A 15,160-nucleotide genomic window follows, 5' to 3' on the forward strand; every position below is an offset into this window, starting at 1 on the left:
AAGACTAATGGAATGATTTTCGAGTCAATACAGAGATAGATCGGAAAGTTTTTGTCAAGGTTGAAGAATTTTTGTCTGACATTATAGTAATGTTATGGAATGTTGATCTTTTGAATCAATCTTCACTTTTTCAAGAATCTATTTCTAAGATGGTTTATAATATCGAGTCGAGTATAAAGGATGAGTTGTATATGATCTGGAACTTGGTTCTTACACTCCCAACTAACGCTCCTCGTACCATGCATGTTTTGCAGGGGGGAGGGGGGTAGAGGAGTTGGTTCGTTTAAAGTTTTTGGAGAAGATATTGGAGTTGTTGTAGGGAAAGTAATGTCTACTCAAGTTCCAACAACCATCTCGATGAAGCCTATTATCTCATCTTCAACAACAACATCATCAACAAGAATTGTCACTCAGACGAGAGCTCAAACAAAAGGAGTCTCGATTAATGAAGGTGCAGGAGGTTCAAGTTTAACTCTTGTCAAATCAACTTCCAATGATGATTCGAAAGAAAAAGGAAAACCGTTCAAGTTGTACAATCTGATGAAGAAAAGAAGAGGTTACAAGCTATTAAATTGGAGAAACAGAGACAAATAAACAACATTTTGAGACAAAGAGCAAACGATCCACCAGGCTTGTATAAGGGTGATCCCAACAAGCATTGGTGCTATGAAACGATTGAGATAGATGTACTTGGCAAAAATGAAGAATTCAGGAAAATTCCAAAGAAGAGCTATGACACAGAGATTTTGGATTTTAATCAGATTGATTTCCCAATCAATCATAAGATATTCACATCTCCACAGTTCAAAATAGTTGATAATTTCAATGATAAAGACGAACATAGAAGATTGAAGATTCGTTTTAATGTCGTTTTGGGAAAGAATGAGGATGAGGTCTAGTCACTGGCGAAGATTATGAAATTAATGACAATTATACTTGATACACTATTTGAAGGACCGTTATAGAATTTTCGTTATGTTATTGTGAGAGCAAATAACATGGTGTTCAAGTTTATAGTGGCAGATTTTCCTGTGGTGAACCTAAATGATCTCATCATGGTTACGAAGATCCTAAGCAATGTTGATGTGTCGAAAATTATAGAGACGAATAAGGATGCTTTCATTCTTGGATTTGCTCACATCAAGGCATTTCTTGATAGTTATTATGAATATTTAGCTATCACAGACATTGGTCTTGCCTTAGCTATCAACAAGACTACGAAAATGCCATAGTTGTTGAAAGGAAGAATGAACATTGATAAATTTGATGATGGTGAGATCATTCATCAACCATCTAGTGTAGTTTTTCAAGGAAAGAATAATAAGGGGGAGCTAACCAAGTTTTTGTTTTAATTAATTGATATTGAGAGATACACAAACTCTCATTTCACAAATCTCCTAATTCGAATCAACAATCGCAAAAAGAATGATAATGAAGACAAGGACGAAGTTAGAAAGATCATCATATGGTACATGGAGATTCACAGGGAGCTTTTGCAGACACTAAAGATGATATCTTGAAGTTTCGACTATTCTCAGTAAGGGGAAATTATAGGGCCGAAAGTAGATAATAAGAGTCGAAAGCTATATCTTTCGTTATGCGTCATGCGTCTGTAGGTGTCGAAAGCTGGGCACTTTCAATATGTTACCTATTTACAAGGCATTGTAGTTTCGATACATCATGTATAGTCCTTGTATTTTTTATACGTCTGTTGTATCCTATAAATAGGGTAAGTACTTAGGGCAGAGTATCCATTCGAACATTCTCATATCATATATTGTACTCTTCAGGTGCGAAATTGAGCCAAACAGATTTTATTTAGATTTGTGTGTCTTGTGTCACTTTTTCTTAATCAATTGATTCATTCATCATTTTTAACACACTTCAAAAATGCATACCACATGGACCATTTTTGCATATTTGTCTTATATTTAAGATGCTTCTTCCCATGTTTAACATCCTAAGTTTAATGCGCTATACAGCAAGTTAACCGTCTATTTCATATACCATTCATGTAATGAAGTTAATTGGTCACTATTTATGTATATTTAATGTTTGTTTGTTGTAATAAGGACTAATCATATAATTTTTTAAAATAAATTTTATTTGTGTAAATTTTTACACAAACGTAAATGCAATAAGGACCATTTCTATAATTTAAGTTTGTCGTCTACCATTTATGAAAATTAATATCTCACGAATGATACATTAAATATAAGCAATGTGTTTTCATACATTTAGGTTAATTTGTTTATATGTAAATTTACTTTAAACCTTAGTTAAACAATACCATTTATTTATTTATTTTAATTTTACCAGCTATCATATATATATATATATATATATATATATATATATATATATATATATATATATATATATATATGTGTGTGTGTGTGTGTGTGTGTGAGAGGGGTGGTAGGTTATAATATAGATGTTATTTATTGTGTGGTCGTAGGGACGGATCTGAACCAACAGATGAATAGAATAAATGACCATGATTTGAGTATCTATGATATTACAATGAGATAACATGTACCATATGATCACACAAAATTCAACATAAGAGTATTTTAATCAATTAAAATATATTTAAAAAAATGAAATATTAGTATATTAAGGGATAATTAATTGTCTTAATTTTAAAAATATGAATTTCTTAAATTAATTAAAATTCAATTCTAAATTAATTTTTACTCATTCAGAATCGGTGTAACTTAACAAAAAAAACAAACATTCTAGTAGATTTTAGTTTAAAAACATTTCATTCTTGAAGAATAGGACGTTATTTAAACAAAATTTTAAGAATTCACATTGTTAAAGAATAATAATGTATATATTATCAAGAATAACGAGTTTTTATCAACAAAGTACACCTTTTTTTAAGAATATGGCTTTTTTTATACTATAACAAAAAAAAATCATAGATGACAAAGAAAGCATGTGTGAATAAAGTATAAAATTGATATCGAAGTTGAGAATACGTTGTGTACATTCTTTCATACAATTCTAAAAGAATCATGTATTTTGTGCGATGAATCATTACATTTTGAAAGAATGTAGTTATTTTTGTAAGCTGCTGAAATTCTGAAAGAATGTCGTTGGACCCTAAAATTCTAAAAGAACGTTGTTGCTGTTGTAAGATGAACTTTGAAATTCTAAAATAATATAGTTGTTTTTCACGTAAGTCTGAACCCGAAAATTGTTTCATTATTTTGGAGTGAAATAGTGAGTCACACAACACTTTAGTAATCTAAATAAGAAAAAAAAAATTAGTCAAAACATCGAATAAAATAGTGAGTCACCCAACACTTTATAAATGTGAGTAAAAAAAAAGCAACGGTCGAAGCAATAAACTCATGAAAATAAAGCTCTATGAATATATATTCATAGAATGCATCAAAATAAGTACACAAATAAAGTTTGCATTAAAAAAACAAACAAAAAAACCTTGTAAACTCATCAACAATTCAGCATTTGAGACAACTAGATATTCAAACCGAAAATAATTATCCAAGAATACATAATGTATTACTATTGTAATCAAACAGTTATGATTTTTTACTATTGTATTAAAGAAAAGAGAGTTGTTACTTGTATATGAGAAAAACTAAATCAATTTTGCTTCCACTATCTAGAAGCTTTCACATGTGGAAGATACTAAGATACGTTCCATATCTCTAAATATTATTAAAAAAGAACCTTAAAATCCAAATTGAAGAAATAAGGACCCTTGATTTTATTTCACTCCTATTTCTCCACCATTGGATCATTTTTTATGACGTCATGGTCGAATATAGAAGCGCCTTAATTTGTAACTTACCTCTTACGTTTCATACCCAACTAGGTTAAAACTCGTGTGATACACAGATTGACAAATTAAAATAGTAAAACTAATACATAATGAATGGTTAATAAACATAATGGAATTACCAATGTTATATTTTAAATTAAATTTAAAAGATATACACTGTAAAAATTAAATAAGCCTTATACCATATGTATTGACAAAAACACAATTAAATTCAAAAAATATCAATAAAAAAGTAAATATACAACACATACATACATAAAAAAAAGTATACAAACCACACACAGAGAACAACACATATACACAAAGTGATTACATTTGTGTTGCATTTCGTTTTTAGCTTTTAAAAAAATTAAAAGTAGGTTGCTGTAATCGAAAAGTAATTGAAGGTATAATGGTATTTCTTGGTTGTTATAAAACGGTTGTTTAATGGAAACATACAAAGCAAGTTAATATCAAATAAATAAGTTTCTAAAAAGTAAAATACAGTTTAAAAAAAGCTACAATGCACAAATCAATGAGAATATAGCATTCTGCACAAATCAGTTTACATTATTGACAATTATAGCAATATACATAGAAAGTACATTGCTATTTTACGGTAGAAAGGATAAAAAGTCATAGTAAATATATTGTATAAACTGGTAAAAGAAAAGTGCATTGCTATATTATGGTTATATTGCGATATTAAGTCATTGTTAGTTATAAAAAAGGGTATTATGGGAAGTTTTCAAAAAAAATAGTAATTTGCAAGAATAGTTCTTGTTTGAAAGGTCTATGTGTTACTAACTTTACAAAAAAGGTCTGTTTGTTAGTAACTTTACAAAAAATCTCCATATTTTTAAAAATTTACATAAAAGGTCCCTATTTTTTCAAAGTTAACATAAATTATCATTATTTTTATTCATTGAGAATAAAAAGAACTGTAAGATGTTATATTTGACAAAGGTAATAAGCTGAAAAAAAATAAACATAAATGGTCCCCGTTTTAGTATGAAATAATTGCAAATACATGACTGGTCCCTGTGATACTAACTTTCCAAAAAAAAACCCATGTTTTTAAAGTTTTATTGAAATGGTGCTTGTTTTGTAAGAATTAACCGAAAGTGTCCATATTCATAATTTTAAAGTAAATAACAATGTACTTTGTAGTGCATGTCTACTTGTCTAATATAGCATCATTGCATTTTTAATAAAAGTAATTGTAAGATGATACATTTCACAAAGGTAATAAATAATGAACTTGAAAGATTAAAAAGGACGATGGATTATGAATTTATTATTGATAAACTATCATTACTTTTTTTGGCTTTTGAAATATAACCATACTTTGCTTCAAGTTGTTGAGAGGTCCTTCCACCAAGCGTCATGCTCCTGGTCTCAACTTATACAAAATGATATTTATTGGGGGAATGGTATTATTGTCTTTTCATAGATGTTATAGGGTACGACCTTATAGTGCGTGAGTAAGCTATTCCATAATGGTTGCTTACTAAGAACTTTTGGATTTCCAAGAATCACAATACCATATCGAGCATGAGTAAGTGCAACATTAAGCCTACGTGGATCATTCAGAAACCCAATACCCTAAAACACACAAGCAACCCATAATTAAAATCTCATCACCCCATTATAAGCCCTAAACTAAATACAGATCATAGAAATGGGTGAAAACTGTATGTGTTGTCATTTTGTATAAAGAAAATGTAAGTATGTTGCTATTGAGAGTTAAATATGTGTTATTATTTGGAAAAAATGTTAACCAACCTGATGTTCGTTGCTTTTGACGCATGATAAAATAATGTAATCTTTTCCCCTCCCTTGGAATGAATCCACACTTGCAACTTAGGTATACATGATGTAGTGATTGGTCTATATTTATAACATAATAAATTGTACTAAATATGTTGAATTGATGTGTGATTGCCCAAGAATGTCACTACTTTTATAAAATGTTGAACATTATGTGCAGGCAACTACTTAGTGCTAAAATGGTCGGGACCCGCAAGAAAAATGATCAAAATGAAGCTAACATGCATGGGAGACGAATTGCTAAAAGAATGAAGAAAAATGGTGCTAAGAAATTTGACCACTCTTCATGTTTTGATCATATCTCAAGATATAGAGCTCCAATTGACATGAATGAAGAAGTTCTGAAAACTAGACAAAATTTCCTACAACTTTCATGTTTTGCGTTTTTATTGATTCTACCGTTTTCATCAACAAAAAGGGGCAAAAAAGATGAGGGACGTCCTAGAACGCGTCTAAGACGCCCCCTAGGACACCTACCCGTTTTAGGCCATTTTCAAGTGCAAATCAAGGACGACAGAAGACAGGTAAAACGTCATGAAGGACGCTTGGACGTCCTATATGACGTCTAAGACGCCCACTAGGACGCCGACGCGGAAAACAGCTCCGAAAATCAGTTTTTTAGCACCTATTTAAGGGAGATTAAACCCTAATCGACTGGGGACTTCTCCCCTTCTTCAAACGCGTTCTTGATCATCAATTTCTGAATCAAAGCCAAGAAATCATCAAATTCATTATCATTCAATGTTTTAAGATTGTTCAACAAACGAATCTACATCAATTCCATCAAGCTCTGGATTTGATTACTTCATCCCCAAGGTTTCATCGTTCCATAGTTGATTGATCATTAGACTTCATTGATTTTATGATTCCAAGTTTCTTTGTGAATTTTAGCATTAATTCCATTGTTTATATTGAAGTTGTGTGTTTTGTTAATCATATGGAAGGCTAAACCACCTAGGTTACTTCCGGGAACGTTGTAGGATCTTAGGATGAACACGTTTTGATTATTACTTTTATTCTAGTCAATTTCAGTTATTGTTTCATTCTTAGAGCTATGATTTTTACCTATAGTAATTGGAGTTGAGTTTTCTTATTGTGTGATATTGCAACTAAGATAGTGTATTGTTAATTCACTAATCATTCTGAATTCAAGTAGTTTAGGAACTAAGATGATCAATTGAACCCACATAAATTATTCCGAATTTGTAGTATTATATATTCAACATTGTAATAGGTAATCGTAAGATACATTATCACCAAACCACTAGTTGTTCCTAATCCAATTAGACATAGGGAGTAAGACAACTAGTTGGGATAACATATTGTGTGCTCAAAATTATTTTTTGCAAGTTAATCAACCTTATTTATGTCTAGGTAATTAAATTGGAATTTAAGGGAAGAAAAACGTGTAAGTCCAACCATCTAAACAACTGAATCGGAAGTATCTTGTTTTTTTCTCTTTGATAGTAGTTTGTTTTAGTAGTTCTTGCAATACCAAGTTTTTAGCTTTTTAATCAACTTTTAGTTTAAATAATTTCGTGACAATTGCTAGTAGTTTTTCATTAAATATTTTAACACAAAGTTTGACCACAACCTCTTCGTGGATTCGACCCTTACTTACCCTAGCTATCTAGTGTGTGTGAGGTTTATTTTTGACCGAGACAACGACCTCAATCATGTAGCTCATAAATTATATGAATTTATGAAAAAATGTGAAATTAGCTCAATGCCCTTGTAAAGTAAGTGCACCGTTTCTTGCATATAATTAATAATATATGCACGCTGGCCTTCATATGGTGTCATAACCGCTATCTGCATAATATTTAAGTATAATAATAAATTAATTATATCCTATCAGTGCCAGTTATTTTTATAAAAATATATATACCTGACTTGGAACTACACTTTTTAAAAAAGTAGTCTTTATTTTTTCAACATTTGCAGCAACTATTCTGTTAAGATAGGATGTCCCAATAGCACTTATTTCTTCTTGTCCCATCTTACAATATAAAATAAATTAGTGAAATCAATACATAAAAGAACATTAAGATTTAACTTTTAAGACCATTTTGCCTTTGTCACGCATACTTGGACATAAAAAACATGCGGCGATTTGGTACAGGCCATGGAAAATCAATGTCTGTTGATTGCCTTTCGTTTATGGTAACTCCATTTTGGAGGGTACCTTCGTAAAAATTATTCGAAGGGAATTCTGAAAGACATAGATGCATAGGATATTGCACCTGAAACTTTTTAGATGAAATAAGTCAACATTTTTTTGTTTTGTAAAAAGACGTATTTGCCCTTGTCACACATATTACTATTTTTTTTTAAAACGTGTAATCTGATTGGTTTTACACCAAGAATCACAAGTCTAACCTTGTTCATCTTTTAATTGTTGAAGCTTGTGAAGTTCACTCTTTTCAAATGTATCAAGATGGCGAACCTTAAATGAAAACATATAGAATTCAAACTATTAAAAATCAAGCGTGTAAGAGTCCTAAATGTATAAAATTTGGAACATTAAGAAAAAAGAAACCTAAAAGAACCATAAAGCAAAAAAAAGGCATATCATCGACTACCTTCTAGACATGACAATAAATCATAACATACAAAGATTTCAATGCCAACGAAATATAAAACATGTAATATACAAATCAATCAAAAGTATTATACATGAGAATGGGAAAATCAAAATATCATAATCATACCTAATTCCGATGTTCATGGTCATTTTTGTCCAAAGGCTTAAGTAAATGATTGAATCTTGAAAATATCCTTCACATCTTTAACCCCTTAATCATACAAGAAATTGTCATTAATATTCAATAAGTTATACCCCGGTTTACAATATCATCATAAAAATACCTAGTTACTACTCTCTCCAATGTACAAACATAACATGATACAAAAAGGATTAAAAACAACTCTCTGGTTACTCAAAAAAATCTTACACATTTTTAGACAACAAAGATAACTGATATAAAAACTAACCGCATGATGCCAAATGAAGTAATAGGAAAAGTGATGTCAAAGATTTGAGGGTTTGCTTGAATCGAATGGAAATTTCAGGGGTGGACTTGCTGAAAAAGCCGGTTTGAAATCACATCTTTTACTTCATGGTATTCCAAATTTGATTTGGGTTGGAATTCAAAGATTTAACATGTTGATATAGGATTTTCATTCCAAATGTTGAAGATAATTATAAAAAAGAGTAAGAAGGATTAGCTTTGGCAAACACGTGTTGAGATTGTTGTGTGCCTTCTATACCTTCCATGACACTTCAATTGCATAAAAAAAGTGTTCCATTTTGACAACCTAACTTTGTAATCAAATAAAAGATGCGATTGAAGATTTAGTTTTAGAAATGATTTTGTTCTGCATTTATTCTTATCAGTTGATAGAAAATCGTTGAGTTAGTTCCTGATTCATAGCCTTCAATTTTGAAATTTGATAAAAATGTGTTGATTGTATGCGATGGCTTAAGAGGAAGGGAAAGTGAAAGGGCATCGACGGGAATTCACTTTGGTATTTTAAGCGGGAAAATCAATTAGGGAGGGCTTAGAGAATGCCAAGTGGCAAAAATCTACTTATTTATTAGATTAGGGATTTCATTCCTCACTTTTTCCCTGCACATAATTGAATCGTCATCGTCGAATAGATACACATCGTCATTTTGTTTTTCAGATTCATCATCTTCAGGTGTGATTCCCCTTTATTCAGATTTTCGGTTCTCACTCCTTTACATCTCTGGTTTCCCCTTCCAAGAAGATTCGGTTTGATTTTTTCACGTTATTTTATTACAATTCCCGATGGAAATTTAGGGTTTTACTTCCAAATTCTTTTGCTTTGGTTGATTAGCAATCATCAACCGTTTTTGCTTTGCTTAATTGATCTTCAACGTGTTCTATTATTCCTGATCCCACCGCCATTTGAACCAATAACAATTGGATTAGTGTGCGTATCCACCTTCGAGATATCACCGTCTCCACCGCTTCATTCCTTGGTCACCACCGATGCTTCGGACTGATCTATCGGGGGGGGGGGGGGGGGGGGTTCCTCACCTTCTTCGTATCCATTGAAGAGGATTTCTGTATTTGAAAGTTGCCCAAATCAAATGTCGAGTCCGAAGAACCCTATCCTGACGGCTCCCACCATTTTTGACAGGATACTTTTGAGTTTCTTACATGTATCGTTTCTAATCCTAAACAGCGTCGGAGCATCTCAACAGAGGAACCTGTCGGAATTATAACCCTGACACTAATCTCAAGAGAGGAACCTGTCGAAATTATAACCCTGACACTAATCCAATCTCCATTTTTTTATGTTTATGTTCTGGTGGTTGACGAATCTTCGCCATTTAAGGTGCTATTTATGTTTCTGTTCTTGTATTCTGGTTTATTACATAACCTAGGGTTTATAATTTGTATTTTCCTCTGTTTCGCTTTGATATTGCACTAGATGCAAAATTGATATGTTTTTTGTTAGTATTTAATTTAAATCTTTATAGTGGCCAATCACAGTAGATCAGATTGTTAGCATCACACCTATACAAATTATGGTTGTTACTCGGTATATAAATATAATTTGATAATATTCTAAATTTTTCATCATGTCACTTCTTGCAGGAAGTTCTTCAACTAGATTTACCCATGACCATGTCTATGTATAACCTTTCACCAAATGCAGAGGTAAAGTTAAAATAATAACCACAACATAACTATTTATGAAAAAATTGCATTCAATTTAAAAAAAAAATAGATTCTTTTCAATAAAACAGGGGAATGGTTGTTGTTCTAGAAGTGGAAGAGTTTACATGTGTAAAGCACAAGATGTTTCCTGATTCTCTCAAGTGTTCTTGCTAAAGGTTTGATAATTAGGCAAGATTCTTTATATAAAGCTAAAGCATTCGATGAAAAAGATCAATCAAGAGCCGATGCATCTGCTACATAGATCTCCTTACCCTTACCATGCTCTATCTTCACTGTTCAATATCACTGGTCCTCATATAATTACATGTTGTTCTACAAAATGTTTAGTTTGATTTTTCTTTGTTGTGAATTGGTTTCTTTATCTGTTGCGTTTTACTAAACTTTATTGGTAGCTTTAGACTGGTGCAATTTTTACTTCAGATCAACACATGTGGTTTAATCTGCTCTTTCGTTTGGTCTAGGCTTATAATGTTTTGACTATTAAAAAACACAATGGGTGGTTAGCGGCAAGGGAGGACATACTTATGAGGGAATGAGGATTAAAAGATCACGACTTAATGGGGAAAACATATCATTTCCCAAAATTTCTTGATTCCTTGTGTCTTGTGATGGGGAAGATAGTGTTAAATGGAGCTATATCAATTCATTAAAAGAGGTTTCAATTTAACTTTTTTAAATGATTATAAAATTAAAAAGCATAGATTTATCATTTATGATTTTATTTTTCAGGTTGCATATATAATTCATGGAAGCAGTAAAAATGTTATGAACATGTCACAACCTGATCAGGTTGAATCATGGCGCTCTGTTATGAATGGTATGCTGATAAATATTTTAAAATTTTCAACATTTTAAAAAGCAAAATGTTAAACTTTCCGATTTTACCCATGGTTTCTTTGCAGGTAAACTGGAGACATATTATATATTTATTATATTTTTTTCTTTTTTTCAAACTTTTCAAATTTACCGGTAATTCCTATTCTTAATATTCACGTAACATCAATGTTCATAAAATATTTATGTTTTGTTTTTTAATTTGGTTCATTTTCTGACATAATGCTGTTTTTTTTTCAGGTATATACCAACAGGGGTCCCTTTTGATCTTCTTTGTGCTGAACTGAAAGACCTTGGAATTTCACAGTAACATCAATGTTCATAATGTTGTTTTTTTTTTAATTTGGTTAACTTTATACATTTTTTTATATAATCGCAGCATTTTCAGGTACATTTTAGAGGATACCCAGGAAACATATTGATTCCTTGTGATGGGGAAGATAGTGTTAAATGGAGCTCTGTTATGAATGGTATGCTGATAAATATTTTCAGATTTTGAACACTTTAATAAGCAAAAAGTGAAACTTTCCGATTTTACCCCTGGTTTCTTGCTGCAACTTTTGCTGTTGGGTTGAAGAAGCTTGGAACAATTCAAGTTCAAGAAATTCCCTTTTTTGACGCTGTGAAGATAACATGTGCTGATTCCAGTGTAATAGTTGAAGAAGCTGATAAACATTAGATGAATCTTCGTATTGTAGACAAAAACACTGTAAGTATGTTTTTATGTTACCAAAAAACTACATAAGGTACTTCTTTTTAATAATTCACCTTCACCTTTAAACCAGTAATCGAACTTTCATGTGATTTGATTTCATGTACCATGAATAAGAAGATGAAGGAGAATGATGGAAAGAAGGTAAATTGATGTTTCCATGCTTCTACCTAATTTTTGCCCTAATAGATTGAATTGCCCAATTTGCTTTGTTCTTTATATTCTTCATCTATTTCTGTTACATGCTAGATAGAGTTTTTTTTCAATTTTTTTGTGGATTATAGTTGTAAATATTTTATGTTATTAGGTTTGCTTTTGACTATAATTGAATGTTTTAATCTCTTTTCTCACACTCAAAAAGTGTTTATGCATCTAGCTTGATAATATATGGTACACCTTGAGAAAAGATTGAATATCTAATTCTTCATCTTCTAGATATGAAATAATGAATCACAGAAACCAGTTCCTCTTCTCACTATTGGCTATCATGTAATAAAATTACATATATACCCTTTTGTTCTAAGCATTACTTGCTTAACTAAATTCAGAGTGTGAAAAATGTGCATATACCTGTAGCTTGACAAAATACGGTACACCTTCATGTTTATACTTTTTTCTTATTTGACCAAATTTATCAAATGTTGTTTATCTTTTATAAATTGCAGGTCTGTGTCATTGAAATTGTCACCCATATAGCTTCTATTGTTCTACAACATCAAAGTTCCAAAAAAATGTGTTGTACTTTGCATAGCACGTAAAAAGATCACAAAATTTATAAAAAATCATGGCTTTATGAAATTATTTCACATTTGAACTTTACCTTTACTCGGTCACAAAAATTTGTGAAAGAGTGGCTAATATTAAAACTTGAGTTCAAGCCATGAAATGTCTAACCACTTTCTCAGAGGGTGTGGGCCCAACTTTTATCTTTGAAAGGGTAAGTAAGTTTATCAAGTTGTGTGTTCTTCCAATGCAATAATCTAACATTAAAACTGTTTAATTCGTTTGTTTTGTAGATGTTCTAGATAATGAAAGAGCACAAGAACTTTCCAGTTTCAAGATTTTGTTTTATCTTTTACTTCCATTACCATGTTCAACAATGTTAGGCTTAGTGAAGAGTTGCATTGGCACAAAATTCACAAGTGAATTTGGGTATCTAATTACAGTAAGTATTATTCCCCCCCCCCCCCCCCCCCCGATGTTTTAAGTTAAACTAATCACAACTTCAAGAATCTGATGTGGGAACTGGAGCTAGTTTTTTGCATATATTATTGATTGTCAAGATCTGAAAGCGTACACTGCTCTTCATGTAGGTGCTAGCAAGGATCTTTTAGATCAAGTGGAGAGAAGTTTATAGGTTGGTATTTGACTTTTTAGTTTTTTTTTTCCAAAAATTAATTTGGTATGATGGAATGAAATTAAAAAGAATGGAATAAACAAATGTTAGTGGCCTTATGAAGTTGTAACAGTGGCATTTGAGGCAATACCCCAAACCTTGGCACAAAACTGTGGTGTCAGTGTCATTAGAGCAATGACTTCTCTTCAGGGAAAGGAAAGAAATATTTTCTAATTACATTTTGGTCCCTATTTATAGTTGTTTTTCAATTTTAGTCCCAATAAGTTTTCTCTTGCAATTTTGGTCATTATTTGAGGTTTTTGTAGTGTTTTTTTATCCATGTTCCAAGTAAAATGACTTTGTTCAACTTACTTTTACAAATTCGGTCCTTATTGAAGGGTTTCATAACATTTTTGGTACATGTTCCAAGTAAACTGACTTACTGTGGTCCATGAGTACGCCTAATTTTTGCCATTTTGGTCCCAAGTTTTTACTCATTTACTCACACTACTTGGAACTTAGAACAATAACGTTAAGAGAACCTCATATAAGGGCCAAAATTGAAAATAAAACTTTTTGGGACCGTTAAATTAAAAGATTTAATTGACTTTATTTGCTACTAGAAATATCATCATTAAACTTATCGGTGCATTACACAAATTTTTTGGTCCTGATATCAAAGCATTCTTGTCGAATGTCAAGCCTGCCTTCTTAGTGTGGTAGAGGCAGAGTATGAAAAAAAATCCTTTTGAGGTTTAGCTGTTTGACCATGTTTGTTTTTTCTGCTTTTTTATATACAAAATGTTAGGTATTTAATTATTATTTCCTTCAGGGGGCGGCTGCATGGGTTGCAACCATCGCTTCAGTGAAAGTGGCAACTTTTGTTGTCCTTACCATGTTTACAAACTATTGACTACAAAAACATTTCAATTGAGAGATAAAGCCATGTTAGCAAAGAAAGATTTGTCATCCTTCTTATGGGAAAGTATCGCTCAAAACCAATCTAAATCCTCCTCTTCATCATTTCCTAATAGGAATGGATAATTTTTGGGGTTTCTGATTGTGATGGAAGTATATGTAGGATTATGGTTGTTTATGATGGTGATGGATGTAAAGAACAGGGGATGAATGCTAAAGGGGTTCCAGTTGAGGATGAAGCAGGGAGATCTGAGAAGCAAACTACCAGATTCAATGGAAAACCACAATTGTTGAAAGGAAAGCGGAAAAGATGGAGTGAAGAAGAAGAAAAAAGATATGCTTAGGGTATGTTGTGAAATGAAAATTCAATGTAAAATCACAATTATCAAAATACTCATTGGAGGTGTACTAGTTTTTGAACTTCTTCAAACTTTGACAGTTTTTATTTCTTTTAGCCTACAGTTTTGTAACTATACTTGAGCATTAAATATTGCATCATAAGTTATATAAGTATTTCTACCACATTATGTATATAGAAAGACTTTAAAATGTTATATGTAGTGGATCCTCAAGTTACTATTAATTCTCTTCTCATAGTTGTTTATGGATGCTTTTATGGAAATTTATCCCATGATGGGTGAGTGTTGTTAGTTCACTTAAAAATGTTCATCAAGAGAACAAGACATCATGGGTTTTACTTTTGACATATTTCTTGTATTTTATTACTGATCATTTTATGACTTATTTATTAAAAAATTAACATAAAACATACTTATTATGTGTTATTCTGAATATGATATGTTATTTAACGCAAAATAGCATCATATTTCTATTTTTCTCAAAACATAAACACATTTTTTAAACCAAGTCTAACCACAGACTTTTATTATAAACCAAAACAATAACAAACTTTTATTTTTAAGCAAAAACCGCAAAGTACTTGTATTAATTTTTTTACTCAATTAGCTACTTATTTTTATTTTAACCTCCAAAAAACAACAATTTTATTTTTTTAGCTGAAAATA

At 31.2% G+C, this 15,160-nt stretch overlaps 1 long non-coding RNA gene across 18 annotated transcripts; it reads left to right on the forward strand.

The window, feature by feature from the left end:
* Positions 1 to 9,250: 9,250 nt before the first annotated feature.
* LOC145069276 (uncharacterized) lies at positions 9,251 to 14,701 on the forward strand. Of its 18 annotated transcripts, none has more exons than XR_013689409.1 (11): positions 9,251 to 9,988; positions 10,252 to 10,314; positions 10,797 to 10,990; positions 11,065 to 11,152; positions 11,238 to 11,304; positions 11,410 to 11,475; positions 11,549 to 11,639; positions 11,747 to 12,818; positions 12,898 to 13,046; positions 13,195 to 13,238; positions 14,050 to 14,698. It is a non-coding gene; the product is annotated as an uncharacterized LOC145069276 (long non-coding RNA). The 18 variants fall into 18 exon arrangements; XR_013689401.1 differs by having other exon boundaries at positions 11,558 to 11,639; XR_013689407.1 differs by having other exon boundaries at positions 11,558 to 11,639; positions 11,750 to 12,818.
* Positions 14,702 to 15,160: the final 459 nt, after the last annotated feature.

This window comes from Lactuca serriola, chromosome 8 (assembly GCF_051521515.1).
Source record: "Lactuca serriola cultivar US96UC23 chromosome 8, Lser_US96UC23_V15, whole genome shotgun sequence".
NCBI lineage: Eukaryota > Viridiplantae > Streptophyta > Magnoliopsida > Asterales > Asteraceae > Lactuca > Lactuca serriola.